Below are 20,977 nucleotides of genomic sequence, written 5' to 3' on the forward strand. Positions count from 1 at the left end.
GGGCATCTACTAAGGCCACTCCAGAAGAACTTTTGCACCAAGCAGGTTGATTTTGGAGCAGCTCCTCTTCCAATTGCAGGCCTGGTGTCCATTGAAGCAGAACATGACACTGCAAAAGATCACAGTGCACAATAGAAGAACCTGACAAGCAATGGTCCTGTGCTCAGAAACCTGACAGAGACAGTAAATCAGAGAGAGAGTAAGGCTAGATTGTACCTGCTTCAATATCCTTGCCAAGAAATGTTTATTTTCACCAAGATATAAAGAGGAAACTTCTAACTCTATCTCTGACAAAGTATCTTGTACGAATCTAGACTTCCATAAACAATCACAAAAGTAGAAGCTATGTGAAAAATAAATATATTTATGTAAATATATATATAATACAAATATGTAGGAATATATATTTATATTAGCGTATTCACATATACAATGTGAATATGTATATAATGTATGTATGTATAATGTATAATGTATATTTATGTGTATATATCTATATATATAATGTACAGGAGAGAAAAACTGCATAGTATTTGGAGGAATAATTACCAAAATCTTCCCAATTTTCATTAAAAGCATGAACCCTTATATGCAGGAATCTAGCAGCTCAACAAAAAATTAGCATAATCCCATAGATCCACACTAAAACACATTCTAATTAAATACTCAAAGACAGCAGTCCTCCCAAAGCACAGAGACACAACTCCTCACACACAAGTGATCTTCAATGATATTATGACCAATTTTTCATTAGAAAAAAGAGTATTAGGCAGCAAGGGCAACAAATTCAAAGTGCTAAAAGAAAAGGACATATCTAACACCAGCCTTTCTTTTATAACATTCCCCCCACCCCAGAGATAGGGGCCGAACTCAGGGCCTTGTACTCACCAGGCAGGCACTCTTCCATTGAGCAAAATCCCCAACCTTACAACTACCCTTTCTAAAACAAAACAAAACAAAAAATATATTTCTTCTAAAAGTGAGAGATGCTAAATACTGAAGGCTCAGGCCTATAATCCTAACTACTCTGGAAGCTGAATTGTGAGGATTGTGGCTCAGAACCAGCCTGGACCTTGTCCCTTCAGGAGTAAATTGTGGGAGACAGGTGTCCTTAAGAAGGATGGAGGACTTTGTGCTGTGTCATTCCTGGAACAAGTCATAGGATAAGGTGGCCATCAAGAATGGAGGCTATTGGCTAGTGTCTCCACAGAAGCAATTTATATAATGCAGGAGTGCTCTCATAGGTCAGAGGACATTGACCACTGTCTTAGTGGTTTCAAAAATTCCATGAAAATAACCATAGCAACCTCAAGTCCTCCTGGAATCTCTAGCAACAGTCTTGGAGGCCTAAGAGCTACAGTGTCAATGGTGGCAGGCTGTAATTGGTCCACTTTTTCTCTGACCTCACTTGGTCTGAATCTGATTTGTCCATTTCCCCCATGATGTCACTATGCACAGTTGTGATTGCTCCATTGTGATAGGTCATGTAGGGTATATAGGAAGCCACTGTGCCCCAACATTTGTCAGTTAACAGTGCTGGGAGCTCTCGCTTGGTAAGCTGCTGGATTAACTCAAAGCTAGATTGATGATCTGTTTGGTTGCAGGTTTTGTTGGTTGGATTTTGGTATTTCTTTTTTACTTTTTGCCGGGTTTCCCATTATTTTATTGAGTTAATTTTTCGGAGACTTGCTACCTGCTTTCATAGCAGGAGGATCGCAGAATACAAAGAATCATCCCCGAGCTGCTTGACGAGGAGATCATCAAACAATACCAGACAAAAGAACTCCTTGACCAAGTTACCTGAGTGAAACTGTCCCATCACCACTTCACAGACACCGAGATGGCAGTTTAAAATACGTCATATGGGAGAGTCCTCCAGGCATTGAATAGAGAATAAGATGGACATTTTTAAGGCTGGATGGCCCAGACACATCATCAAGTTGTACCTGGTGATAAAGAAAAAAGAGTATGTATATCTCATCATGGAATTGGCCACTAGGGGCTACCTTCTGAAGTCTATCTGAAAATCCCACCACTTATATAAAGTTGAAGCCAGGAGATTCTTCAAACAAATTGTACTAATTACAGCAGAACACAATCGCACATTGAGATCTTAAGCCCAACAATATCCTTTTGGACAGCAAAGGCAATATCAAGGTTAGTTATTTTGGTCTAATCATCTGGTTCTCCCCGGGGCAGCTGCTGACAAATTTATGTGGTGTTGTGCTATTCCATACCCCTGAAATGTTCCTGCAAGAAAGAAATGATGGCTGGAACTGGCTTCACACCTGTAATCCTACCTACTCAGGAGGCTGAGATCTGAGGATCATGGTTCATTGCCAGCCCGGTCAGAAAAGTCTGTGATATTCATCTCCAATTATCCACTAGAAAACTGGGAGTGGCACAGTGGCTCAATTGGTAGAGTTCTAGCCTTGAGTTGAATTGCTCAAGGACACTGTTCAAGCCCCACAATTGGAAAAAGAAAATATGCCTACAAGGTGGAAATCTGGAGCTTAGGTGTCTTTTTATATTTTGTTATAACAGGAAGATTTCCCTTTGAGGGGAGGATGTTATCCAGGTAGAGTCACTAGTTCTGAGGGCCAAATATGTTGGTCCATATAAACTGTCTGTTTGAGGACAAAATGTAAACTGCCAACTGGTAATTGAGGACCTGAGGGAGAGACAAATATTGAACAAATAATGGAGCACCCATAGCTTAAACAAGTTGCATAATATTCCCTGTGTTCTGATGAGCCAAGACTCAACAAGCTGGAACCCACCATTCTTAAAGTGTGACATGAGGTACTACCATATGAGATCCAGGGATCTATACAGGACAGAACATTCAATTATGCCATGGGCATGTACCTTTTAATTAAAGAAAACTTAGGCTGTCCAAGTAAAAAGAGTACCTTCAACAGTGCCACCGTGCCCAACTCTTGCAGATCTTTCCAACTTACCTCTCCCTATAGAAGGAGAGCCAGTTTACTTACCTGGCTTAACCATTACATCTTGTCATCTGAGTTTCAATTGCTTTATAATGTCAAGCAGTCACCTCTGAAGAGAGGCTTAGGTACCACTCTGCCTGCCATTCCCTTCTGTTTCTTGCAGAAGAACCCCAGTCCTAGCACAGTTCCAGGCCAGGATTCTGTGTTGTTTCCCTTGCCTGGTCTTTCTTTTTAAGCAGCAGTGAAAGATTCCTCTCTGGGGAGCCACAATTTGAGATCATAAACTGTCTACTAAGAAGCAGGGTTGGAGGAGGGCGGTTAGCAGAATATTCCCTTCCTTCTGGGTAGTCTCATAATTAGACTAAATATAATTTAAGGCGGAGATTTGGCAGGATGGGTGTGGCTAGCGAATAGCTACCACTCTTCTCAGAATATGCTGCAGTATTCAGGCCCAGGAGCAGAGCAATTCTCGAGAAAGTGGTGGAGAGTATTATAAGACATCAAAGATAATAGCAGTTGAGAGCACAGGGACCTGTTATTGGGATGTGAAAGATTGCAAGAAGTATACTCAAAAACGAATTATAGGAGGGATAATCCCTATACAGCCAAGGCTGCATAGAGAGATCATGTCTCAATCCAAAGGCTGGCTACTGAAGCCAGAGGAACTAATGTTTGCAAGCAATTACAAGTAGGAGATAGTGTTCTACCACTTGAACAACAATGCCACTTCCAGTTTTCTGGTGGTTAAATGGGGATGAGTTTCAGGGACTTTTCTATCTGGACTGGCTTTGACCTACGGTCTTCAGATCTCAGCCTCCCAAGAAGCTAACATTAACAACCTAGGATTACACTCAGGAACAATGCCCAGACCCTAATTTCAAGGCCAAAGACCATACAACAAATAATAAAAAAAGAAAGTAAAAGGGGACAGTGGGTGGAGAGATTCACCATTCATCAGATGCATGTCAGGTGTGAATGATCCAAAATGTAGGCTAGGAGCAGACAGGGAACCTACCCAAGACACAACTGATCATTTATTTGTGGAAGCCAAGTGAAAAGTCAATAAACCAATATATGAAACAACTATATAAAGATAAATAGTGCAGGTGAGAGTGCCAGAAAGAGTCCTTGTGAGTCAAGTGCTGGTGGCTAACACCTGTAATCTTAACTACTCAGGAAGCTAAGATCTGACGATCATGTTTCAAAGTCAGTCTCAACAAAAAATGTCTCTGAAATTCTTATCTCCCATGAACTAGCAATAAAGCATAATTGGGAACTGTGGCTCAAATGGTAGAATACTATATTTAAGATTTTAAAAAGATAAGCAACAGTGACCAGGTCCTGATTTCAAACCCGTTCAAACCCCAGAATCCACATACATAGAGAAAAGGTTTCTGTGAAGAGGTAGCACTGAAGCCAAGACCTGTAGATTGAGAGGGAGCCAGCTTTGGGGGCATGTGACAGAGGCAATAGCTAGGGTGAAAGTCTCAGGGCTGGAATAAACCCCATATCAGGAGGAAGTGGTGTGTGGCTGGTTCTGAGTGAGAAAGAGAATGAGGTGAGGTACATCTGAAAAATGGGGGCCAGGTGGGCACTGGTGGTTCACACCTGTAATCTAAGCTACTCAGGAGGCTGAGGATTGAGGATTGTGGTTCAAAGGTAGCCTGACCAGGAAAGTCCATGAGAATCTTATCTCAATAACCAACTCTGAAAAAGCTGGAAGTGGTACTGTGGTTCAAGTGGTAGAGCACTAGCCTTGGGCTCAGGCTCTGAGTTCAAGCCCCAGTCCTCATACTTCAGCTTTCTGAATAGCTAGGATTACATGTGTGAGCCACCACAGACAGGCAACCCTTTATTATATATTATCTAACTTAATGGTTGTGACTTTCCCATTAGGAGGGCTCACTCTGAGCTCATCCTATTCTGGTTCACTTTCAGTCGATGGCCAGATCAGTTTCCCCTCTGGAACTAACTTGTCTGTGGGAGGAGGATAAAGCCCCTGAAGCGCCTTCCCTTGTTGGGTGCATCCTATATTGTAAGAGTGATGAAAGAGGTCCAAGATTAAAGCTGGGCTCCTAAGGTGGAGTTCCTATTGTGGGCAACCTGGGCTGGTGTGCAGCTTTGAACAAGTGACTCTGGGAAGATATGAAAAATAACCACACTTAAATCCAATTTTTTTCAAAATCCTCTTGAGAGCTAGAAGAGGAGAGGGGAAGGGAAGATATATTCTGAATAGTTTCCTTCCTGTTGTGACATTGATTGATACATTTTGCTCAAGCAGGAATTACTTCTTATCCTGGGAAGGTCCTCAGTTTACCTTCCCGTGGTTGAGAGTTGTATGAGATAAAATCCTCAGCTGTCAGCTCTATTAGGGCTACTTGACCCAGAGAAGAGGGCGACCCTTTTTGCAAACTGCTCTGCTCAGAAGGAGGTCCAATTTTCTGATTTTCAATAATGGGGACTAGGTGCTGCTAGAGAAAAGGATGTTATAAAATAGAGTGAGTTTGGAGCTCACACCCTTCAGAGGGAGGCCCAAACTGAGACCTGCTCTGAGAGAAAATCAAGGAACTGAGAGGAAGTTAATATTTTAGGTCATATGGCCAGAGAAGGCCTTTCTGTGGCAGAACTTCTGATCTAGCTGCTGAAAAGATGAACGAATTAAACAAAGTTTATTTTCCTTTTGTGTGTGTGTACAAGTACTGGGGCTTGAACTCAGGGTCCCATACACTTGCTTAGCTTTTTCCTGCAAGGCAGATGCTCTACCACTTTAGCTAAACTTCTACTTTGAAGTTTTTTGCTAGTGTATTGGAGATAGGAGTCTGTCAGAATTGGCTTTCCAGACTGGGTTTGAACATGGATCCTTAGATCTCAGCCTCCTGATAAGCTAGGATCAAAGACAGGAACTATTAAGCATTCAGGTCCACACAAAGGTGTAGAAGAAGTTTCCAGAGAAGAGAAGAACAAATTTGCAAAGGCCTTGCCTGATTTGTCAACTTGTTGGATATTGTTTATTGATTTATTTTTGAACATGGGGCTTGAACACTGGGCCGGGGCACTTTCTTTCAGCTCTTCAGCTCAAGTCTAGCACTCTACCACTAGAGCCACAGAACCACTTTGGATTTTCTGGTGGATAATTTGAGATAAGAGTTTCACAGTCTTTCCTGCCCAACCTGGCAATCCTCAGATCTCAGCTTCCTGAGTAGCTAGGATTACAGGCATGAGCCACCAGTACCTGGCTGGATATTTATTTATATAGGAATACAGCAATATCCTTGTAAATAGGATGAAAAATATTTAAGTTGGTCACTCCATATGAGCCTCACTGGCTTTAAGTTTTCTCTTTGATAGTTAATATGAAGGAAAGCCACAGGGGGATTCACCTCAGTTTATTATAAAAGGATGTCTCTGGCGTGTTTTTACAACAGTGTGCACAATGTAAAAGATAATAATGTTATTCATGACATTATACACAGTAGTAGAAAGGTAGAAAACCAAATGTCTCTTGATGGGTAAACAAAATGTGGTATAACCAGCCAAGGGAATATTATTCAATCTTAAAAAGGAATGACATTCTGACCATGCTACAACAAGAATGAATCTTTAAAATACTGTGAAATAAACCATATTAAAAATAAAAACTATATTTATGATTCTACATATATAAGGTACCAAAACATAGTCAAATTTGCTGGCTACCAGTGGCCCACACTTATAAAACTAGCTACTTATAGGGCTGAGAACTGAGGATGGAGGCTTGAAGCCAGACTAGAAAGAAATGTTGCTGAAACTCTTATCTCCAAAAAGTGAGATACAGTAGAGGTGAGACTCAACAATAGAACTGTGGAGCACATGGGCAGCAAAGATGGCGTTGGGAGGGGGTTGAGTGAGCAGAGCCCAATTTACTATAGAGCACATGGGCAGCCAAGATGGCGCTGGGAGAGAGTAGAGTGGGCAGAGCCCAATTGATCTTCCTATCAGTGCCTAACCAGCCCATGAAGGCTCAGGTGCATGATAGGGTGTGACCTTGACAGTGATTGGTTCCTCTTCCTCCCTTGCCATGCCACCCGCCCTTTTTGTATTTAATAAGGGCTGCTCTCTGTTAATAAATGAGTTTTCTACCTGCTGGATTTGGCTCCCTGCTGCGTCTGATTGTCTCCTGGGCTGGGGAACAGGCGAGCGCCACACTTACCTTTCCTCAGACCCCATCCATCTTTCGTGGGACGGACGAAGACCCAACATAGAACATCAGCCTTGAACAAATAAGTTTAACATAGAGGGGCTGGGAAAGTGGCTCAGTGGTAGAGAGCTTGCCTTGCATGCCTGAGGCCCTGGGTTCGATTGCTCAGCACCACATAAGCAAAAAGAAAAAAGCCATTGAAGGGTAAACAAAGGAGGAGGCTGCAATGCTTGGTAAGAAATGTATGCATTATCCTGCCCATGTAATTGTAACCCCTCTGTAAGTATGTTCTCAAATAAAATAAAATATTAAAAAAAAAAAGAAAAAAGCCGGAAGTGGCGCTATGGCTCAAGTGGTAGAGTGCTAGCCTTGAACTGAAGAGCTGAGGGACAGCTCCCAGGCCCAGAGTTCAGGCCCCACGACCGGACCTCCGCCCCAAAAAAAATGTTTAACATCGAATGGAGAATAGAGAATGAATGATGTGGCCAGTGCAGGTAAGAAAGAGCAGGCTTTCTGTGTGCAAAGGACTTCTTGGTCAACAGCACTGTGACAGAACACACAAAGACAGTACTAGGCTGAGAAGTAAGGACAAGGAAGACAGGAGAGTTGATTACCCGTTTTTTTTTGTTGTTGTTGTATTTGTTTTTCCCAGTACTGGCACCTGGACTCAGGGCCTGGGTGCTGTTCCTGAGCCTCTTTATGCTTTGGGCTAGTGCTCTATCACTTGAGTCACAGAACTTCTTCTTTTTCTGAGTAGTTTATTGGAGATAAAAGTGTCATGTCATGGGCCTTCTTGTAAGGCTGGCTTCAAATGGAGATTAGTCTTCAGATTTTAGCCACTTGTGTTGTATTCCAATTTAAATTGTAGTATTCCAATTTCCCAGGAAGATATGACAGCACTCAGGCAATTTGGCTGGAAGTTCTTTATTTAGCCATATTCCATCTGTCCTCAGCTCACAGAGCTAGAGAACAGCCCTGTTTGTTGTTCAGGGGGGATTTTTATAGGAAGTGCTTTCACATAGGTGATGTTTACCAAAGCAAGCAAGCAAGGTTACAGAAGCAAATCATAGCCTTGAGTCAAACATGCCTTGGGACATTGGACCTTTGCCCTGATGTTGAAGAAGGGGAATCCTTTTCCCAGAGAGAATGCATGTCAGCATGCACCCTCACACCACACAGAAGCTCAAATGGGGACACACGAGTCAATGCTTCTGACAGTGCGCTGAAATTTTCTGAACAGGAATGATGTTTATTACAACTTCCTGAGTAATAAAGAACTCAGTACAGCTGGTGATAAGCATCATAATTGTTAGTGGCATTCAGCAAAATTTGTGAAAAACTGCAAAGCTGCCAGTCTGGGAAGCTTGAGGGAGAGAGAGAAGTTTACTTTTAGCAAAAATGTTTCTGAATTTACATTTTTGTTCCCATGGATATCCTTCTTTACCAAGGGAAAGGGGCTCAGGAGAGAAAATTAGCTACCGCAGGAAGGATTGAGGCTAGAATAAACTTTCTTCCAGTGAATAGCAAATCAGATATCACACTGAGTAGCTAGGATTACAAGTTTGAGCCAAAACTGCCTATTTTGATTAATTCTTGTGTGTCATCCCCAGGAATGTGGATTCAAGCCAAGGTGACCCAAGCCTTCAAAGTTTTGTTACAGATATTGACTCAAGCTATGATGTCAGAAATACTGACCTTACTGTTCAGCCTGGAACCAAAAGAAACGGGAGGTGAGAGTTATCTATGTTTGTGGCTTGTAAATCACCAGGATTAGTGGCAGGCTGGAAAGAAGAGAATCAAGAGGGCACATGTGGAACATGGCAGACAGGAAGGCATCAGGGAAGAAGCAGTTTCGGGATGAGCAGTGGATCAGGAGGACCAGATTCTCTGTGGTGCAGAAAGTCTTTCTTCAGAGCCCTCACCACATTAGCCTGTCTTGGGTCACTCCATGTTTGTTTGGTGTTTCAGCCCTCAGTCATTTGAACTCTTAGGGCTTGGGGCTTCCTGTACATCCTCCTGGAGCCTGGCACAGGGTCTAGCCCACATTGGTGCTGGCTGATGGTTGCCTAATGGGGCTGGATAGAGACAAACACTAAACTGGAGGTTTCTGGAAGGGATCGGCGTGCACTTAGTGTCCAGAGGACATGCATGGGACTGTACCTTCATGAGGAAGAGGCCAGAGGACAGTCTCATGTTGCCTCCCTAACACTTTGGTAGAAATGGCAGACAGATGTCACAGGCAGCAGGCAATGCTCTCTGGTTTATATATGTGCATGCACACCCAACATCTGTGGCCCATTAGTGGAACAGTACACACTGATCACAGCATGGACCCCATTTCATGGCTGCGGACACTGAAATCCTGGGGTCTTGGTGTCCTCAGGCCTTGGCCAACAGCAGTGGGGAGTCTGAGACCTTGGAGGCAGGGCAATGGCAGGGCTCCAGCAGTATCTGCAAAGCCTGAGAAGCTCGACTCCTCAAGGATAGCTCACAGACGCAGAGGAGGCTGTGAAGAGGGATAGATCCCTGGGGTACACTTGAACCACCAAAACGCACCCTGCTCACTAGCACCAAGCACGTACGGCTTATAGCCCAACAATCCAATTCTTGCTCTTTCTCACCTCACTTGGCAAGGGGGGGAGCCATGGAGGAGCAAGATGAACCATTTCAGTTGAGGAGGGATATATCTGATATCAGACCCACATATCACACCTAGATAGACTGGAACTCTCCAGAAGGCCAAGGTAACAGATATATTCGTTGTCTAACAAGTGTGGAAGTGGGAATCTTGACTGTGAGGACTCCATAGTCCCCAACTTGTGGGTTGGTGGCTGCGACTCCCCCCTGAGGTGGTGACTAAGTGGTAGCATCTGGGTTGCTAGCCTGTAAACAGAAGAAGTGAAGGTGGGCTGTGGAGTGGCCTGGTGCCTGGGCCACACTCTTTTGCTGAGTTGTTACTGTTGCCACCATGTGGATGTGCCTAGGCTTGGAGCAAGGTTACAGGGCCGGTGGGGCTGACTGGCTGTGCAGAAGCAGAAGGTGTCACTTCTGCAGGCAGTGACTCTATTACTGGCAGCCCTATGCTTCCTGCTCAACGTGGGGCTGGGGCTCTGCACCATAATCGGCAGCCTGATGGCACCCCGAGGGGTTAGGAGGCAGATAACTGAGTGCCTCAGTATGGTGCTGAGAGAATGCTGCTCCCCAGTCTCCCACCCCTGTCTGGGTTTACTTCAAACCTGCAGCTTCTCCTTTCTCCTCCTCTGTGACCTCAGTGGCAGCACCAGAACAGTCTGTGCTTCTTCCTACTTTTCTCCCAGGTGGGGTAAATTGAGGCTGCCAGGATAGGGATTTGTCCACTCAGTAGAGTCAGAAATAGAACCCAGGGCCCTTGGGCCCCAGTATGGAAGTCTTATTTCTACTTACCATACTTTACAATCAGTTCTTTCTATTGCCCTCTCCTGTCCCCTGACCTCCTCCAGCATTCTCTTTCTGGAGTGTACCCTGTCTGCACATGTCTGTATCCTGTAGGACTGATGCCCTCATCATCTTTGTTCCCCTCCCTAACTTCCACCTGCATATCCTGTGTCTCTACTCAGGTCAGTCCTTTTCCCATTTAACCACTTGCACAGGGACGCTAGGCCTCCCCACTAATTCTCCCTATTCACTCTTCCCCATCCTATCTGTATTTTAGGTATTGTTGATTGGGGAGTGAGTGCAAAGACCCTCTTGGAGCTGTAGGCCCCTTGGAGGGAGTGAAATGTGAATTTCTGGTTCTTGAGGAATTTGCCACCTTTGACTCTCCAGTAGTCCAGATGTGTTCCTGTGGAGGGATTTCCCAGAATGTCCCCAAGAGCAGTTCCCTGAGGGTGGAATGCCACATGCCTTCCTTCTCTGCCAGGAACTGATGGGACATGGTATTTTTTGGTATTCCAAACTGTGATCATATTTGATTCTGCCTCTTTGAAACTTATGTACCTGCACATCTGTACGTGCATTTGGACTAAAATAGCAATTTTTCTTCCTGTGTGTGTGTGTGTGTGTGTGTGTGTGTGTGTGTGTGTGTGTGTGTGTGTTTTCAGATCTTCAGTCTTAAACTCAGGGCCTGGGTTCTGTCTCTTAGTTTTTATCACTCATGACCAGTGCTCTACCACCTGATCCACATCTCTACTTCTGGCATTTTGGTGATTCATTGGAGATAAGAGTCTTACAGACTTTCCTACAAGGGATCCTTTATTTGTTTGTTTGTTTTTGGTCGGTCATGGGACTTGAACTCTGAGCTTGGGCGCTGTCCCTGAGGTCTTCAGTTCAAAGACAGCACTTTACTGCTTGAGCCACAGTGCCATTTCTGGTTTTCTAGTGATTTATTCGAGATAAGAGTCTCATGGAGGGCTTGGAAAGTGGCTCAGTGGTAGAGGGCTTGCCTTGCATGCAAGAGGCCCTGGATTCTATTCCTCAGTACCACATAAGCAAAAAGAAAAAAGCCAGAAGTGGCAATGTGGCTCAAGTGGTAGAGAGATAGCCTTGAGCTGAAGAGATAAGGAACAGTGCTCAGACCCAGAGTTCAGGCCCCAGGACCAGACCCAACAACAACAATAACAAAAGAGTCTCATGGACTTTCCTGCCTGGTCTGGCTTTGAACTGTGGTCCTTAGATCTCCCACTTGAGTAGTTAGGATTACAGGCGTGAGCCACTGGTGATTTGGCTCCTTCCATTTTTTGTTTTTCAAGTTTTTCATTGTTAATTAATCGTAAGAGACTCAGATTTGCCTGCCCAGGCTGGCTTTTAAACGCAATCCTCGCATTGCAAACCTCATGATTGGATTATAACTGTGAGCCACCAGTACCACTCTGGGATTTGTCATTTTTGACAAATGCCAAATGTGTCTATTGAGATGGTCTGAGCATTGAACATTGCACTGCACCCAAGGCAAATTTCAGGAGAATGACAAAGATGTAGAGACCGTTTGGTGCCTCACACACACCATTACATAATGTAAGTTAATGACTTTCTTCCCAGAAATGCATAACTCTTATCTTTATACAATGTAAGGTGCTTAAGTGCTTCTTCATATTTATCTAAAATAGTATATACATTGAAAGGAACTCCACCATATGTAAACAAAATATTTTTTGTTAGTGATGGGGATTGAACTCTGGCACTGTCCTTCAGCTCTTTAAGCTCAAGGTGAATGCTCCACCACTTGTGCCACAGCACCATTTCTATCTTTGTCTGTTCATGTGGTGTTGAGGAATCAAACCCAGGGCTTCATGCATGAGAAGCAAATACTCTATCACTGAGCCATCTTCCTAGGTCACTAAACAAAAGACATTTATGTGTCAGCTGGGCACTGTTGGCTGACACTTGTAATACTAGCTACTCAGGAGGCTAAGAGGTGGGGATTGCGGTTCAAAGCCAGCCTGAGCAGGTAAATGGAGCTGTGACTCAAGTGGTAAAGCACTAGTGTAGGGAGCCGAGGCGAGACTCGGCCCACTCCCTTGCAGCTTTGAGGTAACCACCCCAGACGGTGCTTGGCGGGACGCCTGGGCTGTGCGCGTGAACGAGCCAGGTAGAGTCCCCAGCCAATCCCATGACACCTGGTGACGGTGAAAGGCAGGCGACCAACAATAGAAAGACCCGCATTCCGATTCTCCTATATAAGCGGCTGTGTTTCGGGTGCACGCTCTCTTGCGCCCAAGCTCTCCTACAACTAAAAGGCTCTCCAATAAAGCGTGATCTGAGAAGACCCCTGGTGTGGTGGTCGTTTTACCTCGCTGGTCGAGTAGACGGTCGCTACAACTGGTGCCGAAACTCGGGAACGAACCTGGGACGGGACCCGCGCGAGAGGCCGAATTGGAGCCAGAACTCAACACGCGGAGAGGAGACGTCGGTAAAAATCCCCCGGTATGCTGTTCACTGTAGATTTAGATATTTATTGGTTGCTTGCATTGCTTCTTCCCTTGTGGCTTGTCTTTTTGATGGTGCGCACTTGCCTCGAGGAGGGAGGGTTTGATTTAATCCAGGAAGGACGCAAAGTACTAACGCAGCATCAGGATAGTCTATCAGAGTCAGCATACAGTAAGGGGGAGGAAAATAGGCCTAAAAGAAAAAGGGAAAAAAGACAAAAGGATCCTAAAGAATTAAAGCAAGAGGGGCTGCAGCCCTCACAAAAGGAGAAGGGTTTCAGAGAGGAGCGGGTCTCAAGGAGACCCCCGTGCCCTTCTTTAAAAGCAAACCGGTTCTCAGCCCTACATGTGGAAGGGCAGGACCAAGAATATAGTAATCTTGTGAGTGACTCAGAGGAAGAAATGTTAGAGGAGGAGGGAGAGCAGCTCGATCCAGCTGATAGTGAAGAGTTAGAAGAGGCTGCGGTGGAGCACGAGGCAGACAGATATGGAGGGTGGCGCCCCCTAGGGGTGGGAGTACCGCAGCAGCCAGGGAGAGGAAACGGAGCTGCCCCTCACCCGTCGGCCCCCCCGCCGTGCCCGCCGGCAGGGAAGAGTCACTTTATAAAAGAAAAAACCTGGTCGCGATTAGCAGCCGCTTTCCCAGTCTTTGAGAATCCCATTACTGCTGAAAGAAATTTTGAGCCGGTTTCCTACTCCCAGTTAAAAGATTTAGTTGAGGCAGTCAGGACTTATGGAGTGACGGCCAATTATACCACTGCCTTGCTTCGAAGGCTAACTATTAATGCTATGACACCTATGGATTGGTTTGAAGTGGCCCGTACTTGCCTTAATCACGGGCAGTTCCTTGATTTTCGGTCAATTGTACAAGACAAGGCTCAAGCCCAATACAGACAAAATGTCCGTGACGGGCACCCAGACTGGACCGTAGACATGCTTCTCGGGCAGGGAATCTACTCGGTAGACCAGACAGGATATCCCTTTGAAGTATACCGCCAGGTAAACGAGGTTTTTTACAGGTCCTGGCGAGCCCTCCCAAACAAGGGAGAGGTGGCTGGCAATCTAACAAAAATCATGCAGGCCCCTAATGAGCCATTTTCTGATTTTGTTGCCCGTATGCTAGAGACAGCCGAGCGGGTATTAGGAAATCTGGAAACAGCCATGCCATTTGTACAACAAATCATTTTTGAACAAAGCACCAAGGAATGTCAGAGGGCAATTACCCCAGTAAGAACCCAAAGCCTAGAAGCTTGGTTAAAAGCCTGCAGAGAAGTAGGTGGCCCCCTGACCAATGCGGGGCTGGCAGCTGCTGTCTTGTCGGCTGCCGGGGCCGCAAAAGATAGTAAAGGAAAAGGGTGTTTCCAGTGTGGTCAGTTGGGACATTTTAGACAGCAATGCCCACAAAATGGTGGTCCTGTACAAAATATACCCAGGCCGCCAAGGACTCCAGGAGTGTGTCCTCGTTGTAAAAAGGGAAAGCATTGGGTCAACGAATGCAGGTCAGTTAGAGACATCAATGGACATTTTATCCCCCAAATTACTAACACTAATTCAGAACAGGAGCCAAAAAACGGAGAGAAGGGCCCTCGTCCCAAGGGCCCGAAAGTTTATGGGGCATTTCAGACTCTGGCTCCCAGACAGCACCCGCAACAACTCCCCAGCCAAGAAGAGCAACCTCAGGCTCCGCAGGGTTGGACCACTGTGCAACCTCCGGACGGGTATTAACACAGCAGATGGGAGTCCAGATTGTGGAGACAGACATGACAGGACCCCTAGATGAAGGCACTGTAGGAATAGTTTTAGGACGCTCCTCCTCCACAATGAGAGGATTAATAATTTTCCCAGGAGTGATTGACCCTGACTATACGGCGACTATCAAGGTCCTCTGTCATGTCCCCCATGGAGTGGTGTCCATTTCTCCCGGGGATAGAATTGCACAGCTTCTGCTTCTCTTCATGGCAATTTCCCTGCTAAGGAGATAGAGAGAGGAGATAAAGGGCTAGGCTCCACTGGAGTCGACCTTACATGCCTGTCCATAACTTTAGACCAAAGACCCATGCTAACTCTCCAAGTGGAAGGGAGAAGATTTGAGGGATTGGTGGATACAAGGGCAGATCGAAGCATCATCCAAAGAGGGGAGTGGCCAAAGCAATGGCCAACTCAGAAATCCTCCCAGACCTTACAAGGGCTGGGCTATGCCGATGCCCCACAGTTAAGTGCAAAAGAATTGACTTGGAGAACAGACGAAGGCCAGGTTGGAAAAATGCAGCCATTTGTGGTAGACGTCCCTGTCAATCTTTGGGGAAGAGATGTGCAGCAACAGCTAAAGCTAACTTTAACTAATGATTATTCTGAGGCCAGTCAGAATATGATGAAACAGCAAGGATTTGTGCCAGCCTTGGGGCTTGGTTGGCGTCTCCAAGGACGCAAGGAGCTGATAGAGCCACTTCCTAAACAGGACAGGAAGGGTTTGGGTTTTTCTTAGGGGCCTCTGAAAACAAAGCTTCCACTGAAGGTGCGGTACCCATACCTTGGTTAACGCAAAAGGCGGTGTGGGTTCCTCAGTGGCCCCTCTCTGGAGAAAAATTGGAAGCGGCTCAAACTCTTGTCCAGGAACAGCTGCAGCTGGGGCATGTTGAGCCTTCAGTGTCATCTTGGAATACCCCAATTTTTGTGATCAAAAAGGCCTCCGGAAAATGGAGATTATTACATGACCTTAGAGCAGTAAATGCCCAGATGCAAATTATGGGACCCATCCAAAGGGGACTTCCACTGCTCTCTGCTTTACCTAGAGAGTGGCCTATTTTGGCTTTAGACATTAAGGATTGCTTTTTTTCCATACCTCTTTATGAAAAGGATAGGGAGCGCTTTGCCTTTACTTTGCCCTCGGTTAATCATGAAACCCCAGATGCTCGCTATCAGTGGAAAGTTCTCCCCCAAGGGATGGCTAATAGCCCAACAATTTGTCAATTGTTCGTGGGGGCTGCATTAACCCCTGTTAGGGAAAAATTTCCAAAAGTACAGATTGTCCATTATATGGATGATATCTTGTTGGCTGCTCCCTCGGTAGAGACTCTTCATAAGGTGTTTGGGCAGGTAACGGAGACCTTAGCTAATAAAGGATTAATTATTGCCCCTGAGAAGGTTCAGCAGACTAGTGTTGTTCAATTTCTGGGAACCATTGTTTCTCCTACTGAGATTAAACCACAAAAACTTTCCATTCGAACTGGTCATCTTAAAACACTTAATGATTTTCAGCAATTGGCAGGAGATATTAATTGGATAAGGGGGTTTCTTAATCTCCCTCGGTCAGAGTTGTTACCTTTATTTGCTATTTTGGAGGGCGACCCTGAAGTCACCTCCTCTAGATCCCTGACACCTTTAGCACTAAATTCCCTACAAAAGGTTGAGGCAGCTTTGTCTAGGGCTCAACTTTCACGGGTTGATTTGAAATTACCTATTGATTTATGTATATTAAAAACAAAAAATTATCCCACGGGGGTTCTTTGGCAAAATGGCCCCTTATTGTGGCTCCACGGCAATTCTGTGGGAGCAAAAACTGTTCAATATTTTCCTGAATTAGTGGCTAAGCAGGCAATTTTGGGTATAAAGTATTGTTTAATGCACTTTGCAAAAATTCCAGATAAATTAATTATTCCATACACCCGTGAGCAAGTTGAAATTTTAGCAGCCACAATGGATATGTGGGCAATTCTTGTTTGCTCATTTCCAAATGTAATTGATAATCATTATCCTAAGCATCCTCTGCTTGCCATAGTTAACAAAAATTTAGTGTATTTTCCTGTTGTCACTTCAAAGGAGCCCTTGGCTGATGCTCTAACCATCTTTACGGATGGATCAAAATCTGGACAAGGTGCCTTTTTTGTTCAAGGACACAAAAAGCCGGTAGTCTTTATTTTTCGGCCGAATGTCCCACAGGCTGTTGAATGTTTAATTGTGCTTGAAGTTTTTAAAAGATTTGATCAACCTTTTAACTTATTTTCTGATTCATTATATGTTGTAAATGCCGTTGCTTCTCTTGAAGTTGCTGCTTCAGTTAAGCAGGCCAGTACAATTTCTAATGTTTTGTTACAGATTCAATCCCTTATCTTAAACAGAAAACATACTTTTTATATTGGACATATTCGTGCCCACTCTATGTTGCCGGGCCCGATGGCAAAGTGTAATGATTTGGTGGACCAGGCAACTCGGGCTATGGCTCTGGTTGCTGCTGATCCTGTAGAATTGGCAAAAGACTTTCATAGATTGTATCATGTACCTGCTAATACCCTTAGGAAAAGATATAATTTGTCCAGGCATGTGGCAAGAGATATTGTTAAAGCCTGTAAATCTTGTGTTACCTTTCTTCATCCTCCCCATGTGGGGGTAAACCCCAGGGGGTTGAGACCAAACGCCCTATGGCAAATGGATGTTACTCATCTGACGGAATTTGGTAAGTTGAAATATTTACATGTGTCTGTGGACACCTTTTCTGGTGTCATTCATGCCACACCTCTGGCAGGAGAAAAGGTGTCTCACGTCAGAATACACTGCTTAGAAGCTTGGGCAGCTTGGGGAAAGCCCCTTAGACTCAAGACGGATAATGGCCCTGCTTATACTTCCCATGGTTTTCGCGCCTTTTGCGCACAAATGCAGGTTGCCCACACCACCAGATTGCCCTACAATCCTCAAGGACAAGGTATAGTGGAAAGAGCTAATAGAAGCATAAAAGAAATGCTTCAAAAACAAAAAGGGGGAGTTGCTGAGTCCGCGTCCCCCAGGGAAAGACTTTCTCTTGCGCTCTTTACCCTTAATTTTTTAATTCTAAATGACAACGATCAGTCTGCCGCAGATTGGCATATGACAAGAGACTCCATGGATACTAAAGACATGGTTATGTGGAAGGATGTTATTAATAATAAATGGTATGGACCGGATCCGGTAATAACGAGATCCAGGGGAGCTGTTTGTGTTTTTCCACAGAGTCAAGAAGTACCTCACTGGGTGCCAATGAGACTGACCAGGCCGGTGGAGACTGCAACAGAACCCCCTCTTGAAGATGCAGCTGATCTTCCTGCTGTTAGCAACAGTGCTAATAGCAATCCCTGTGATAGCTAAACCAATGATGCTGTGGGCTGTTACAATTTACTGACTGGATTGCCTCTGCGGTGTCCTTTTTCAAAGAGCGGGTGGGAGTCAGAATGTTTTTAGCCTGCTGCTTGGGAGGATGCGTGGTCTGCCTATGGTTGGTCTGTCGCCTTCGAGCCCAAACCAGAAGGGACAAGGTTGTTATCTTGCAAGCATTAGCCGCTTTGGAGTGTGGATCCTCACCCCAGATTTGGCTGACGGCCCTGAGAGGCAGTTAAGCCTTACCATTCTGCATAGCCTTAGCACCCCGAGGGATCAGGGGATCCCACTGCACCGGGACAGGTATGCAATTTGCAATTTGGGACAGGGTGCAAGGCAAGTGCACTGCACTTGAGGAGATGGTTCTCATCTCCTCAAGAAGAGCATGCTGGGTTGCAAGTGGGTTGATGCCCAAGATCCCACCTCTGCAAAAAAGGCATCGGACGGGCCTGGTCATCACTGGGGAAGGCGCCCCTCAGGCGAAGACCAGTGCAAGGTCCTCTCATTAATGTCTTAGACAGAGGCCCAACCTCTACTCTTACCTGTTGCCATAAAACAAAGAAGGGGGAACTGTAGGGAGCCGAGGCGAGACTCCGCCCACTCCCTTGCAGCTTTGAGGTAACCACCCCAGACGGTGCTTGGCGGGACGCCTGGGCTGTGCGAGTGCACGAGCCAGGTAGAGTCCCCAGCCAATCCCATGACACCTGGTGACGGTGAAAGGCAGGCGACCAACAATAGAAAGACCCGCGTTCCGATTCTCCTATATAAGCGGCTGTGTTTCGGGTGCACGCTCTCTTGCGCCCAAGCTCTCCTACAACTAAAAGGCTCTCCAATAAAGCGTGATCTGAGAAGACTCCTGGTGTGGTGGTCGTTTTTCCTCGCTGGTCGAGTAGACGGTCGCTACACACTAGCCTTGAGTAAAAATAGCAAAGGGACAGGGCCCAGCCCCTGAATTCAAGTCCTACTCTGCACTACCAGTTTAAAACTTTTTTTAATGATAAAGCAAGTCATCATTCATGGGTCTAAAACACTTGTGAGCAGTTGCTGACATACATGTCTGCCAACCTACAATATCGGCACATGCAACATGATAGACTTATACATTTCTGTTCATTTCAAGGCTAGGTACAATCACATGATTACAATATATGTAGAAGCTGCAATCAGTTTGAAGTCTACGTTCATTTTCTTTGTCAGTGCTCTTGTAAGTGTGTCTGAGCAGTGTCCCTCACAGGAAGAAAAGAAGCTCCTAATGACTCACCTTAATCTCATGTTGTGAGTAGAAATAAGACCGGGCTGTATGTCAATGCAACATTGCTTGGCTGTTTTTGACTCATCCTGGTTCCTTGAAGGCAGAGCCCCATCTTTTGATTCCATGTTAGGGATCTCAGGGGAGGTCACCATCAAATAGGAACTGAAGAATATCACCAGCTCCCCTTCATTAAAACCTCATTATAGTTGAAGCCAGTGGTTCACATGTGTAATCCTAACTACTCAGGAGGCTAGCAATATATGGTTGTGGTTCGATGCCAGCACTGGGTAGAAAAGTCCATGACACTTTTATCTCCAATTAAACATCAAAAAAACTTGAAGTGGACCAGTGTCCCAAGTGGTAGAGTGCTAGCCTTGAGCAAAAAAGCTCAGGGACAGCCCTAGGAATGGCACACACACACACACACACACACACACACACACACACACACACACACACAAACAAACAAATACACACACATACACACACACTCAAACACACATACGCCCCTTTTTGTTAGCTCATCTAATGCTCCCAACAACCATATAAGTCAGGTATGCTTATTTCCATATTACAGAGGAGGAAAATTCCTGGTGTGTCAGTGGACTCAGACCTCAAATCCATGCCCCTGTCCCAGTACTTTTTTGGGGAATAAACCTGTGGACCAAGAGACAAACAGGTTACAGGCATTCTGTGGTGTGTGTGTGTGTGTGTGTGTGTGTGTGTGTGTGTGTGTGTGTGTGTGTGTGTGTGTGTGCACCAATCCTAGGGTTTGAACTTCGAGTCTGGGTTCTGTCCCTTAGCTTTTATTCTCAAGGTTGGCACACTGTACCACTTGAGCCAAAGCTCCACTTCTTGGTCTTTAGTTCTTCATTGGAGATGACTCTCACAGACTTTTCTGCCCAGGCTGACTTTGAATCATGCATGGTTCTCAGATCTCAGCCTCCTCAGTAACTAGGAGTCTAGATGTAACTATTGGCATCAGGCATAGATTCTTCACCCTTCTGGGTAAATCTGTCTTACCTGGTTTCCTCAGTGTGAATTGGTTTTAATAATGTTTGACCCTAGGCCAGTTGAGACTTGTATGTCCTTATTACAGAGTCTGGCTGGTGCTTCATTACAGCACTAACTACTCTGCCTGTGATGAAAGTTTTTGAAAAGAAAAAGTAAGCCAGGTGATGGTGACTCACACCTTTAATTCTAGCTGGTGAAGAGGCTGAGATCTGAGGATTGCTATTCAAAGCCAGCCTGGGAAGGAAAGACTGTAAGAATCTGGAAGTGGGGCTGTGGCCCAAGTGGTAGAATTTTAGCGTTGAATGAAGAGCTCAGAAACAGTGCCCAAGCCCTCTTTTCAGACCATAGGACAAACACAAAATGAAAGAAAGAGAAAGAAAGAAAGGGAGTAGGGGCAGGAGGAGAAGGAAAGAGGGAGAGAAGAATTATGGCATTAGTGGCTCAGATATGTAAAAGCAAACCAGTAGTGGAACTGTGTCGCAAAGTGGTAGAGAGTTAGCTTTGAGCGAAAAAGCTCAGACACAGGCCCTGTGATCAAGTCCAAAGAAGACAAAAA

General features: G+C 45.2%; 1 long non-coding RNA gene across 1 annotated transcript; it reads left to right on the forward strand.

Moving 5' to 3' along the window:
* The first annotated feature begins 1,539 nt into the window (after nt 1–1,539).
* On the forward strand, nt 1,540–18,304 carry LOC138818281 (uncharacterized). The gene is made up of 3 exons (XR_011369035.1): nt 1,540–2,157; nt 8,736–8,855; nt 18,012–18,304. It is a non-coding gene; the product is annotated as an uncharacterized lncRNA (long non-coding RNA).
* Nucleotides 18,305–20,977: the final 2,673 nt, after the last annotated feature.

This window comes from Dipodomys merriami, unplaced genomic scaffold (genome assembly GCF_024711535.1).
Source record: "Dipodomys merriami isolate MVZ:Mamm:240054 unplaced genomic scaffold, mDipMer1.0.p SCAF_73, whole genome shotgun sequence".
Taxonomy (NCBI): domain Eukaryota; kingdom Metazoa; phylum Chordata; class Mammalia; order Rodentia; family Heteromyidae; genus Dipodomys; species Dipodomys merriami.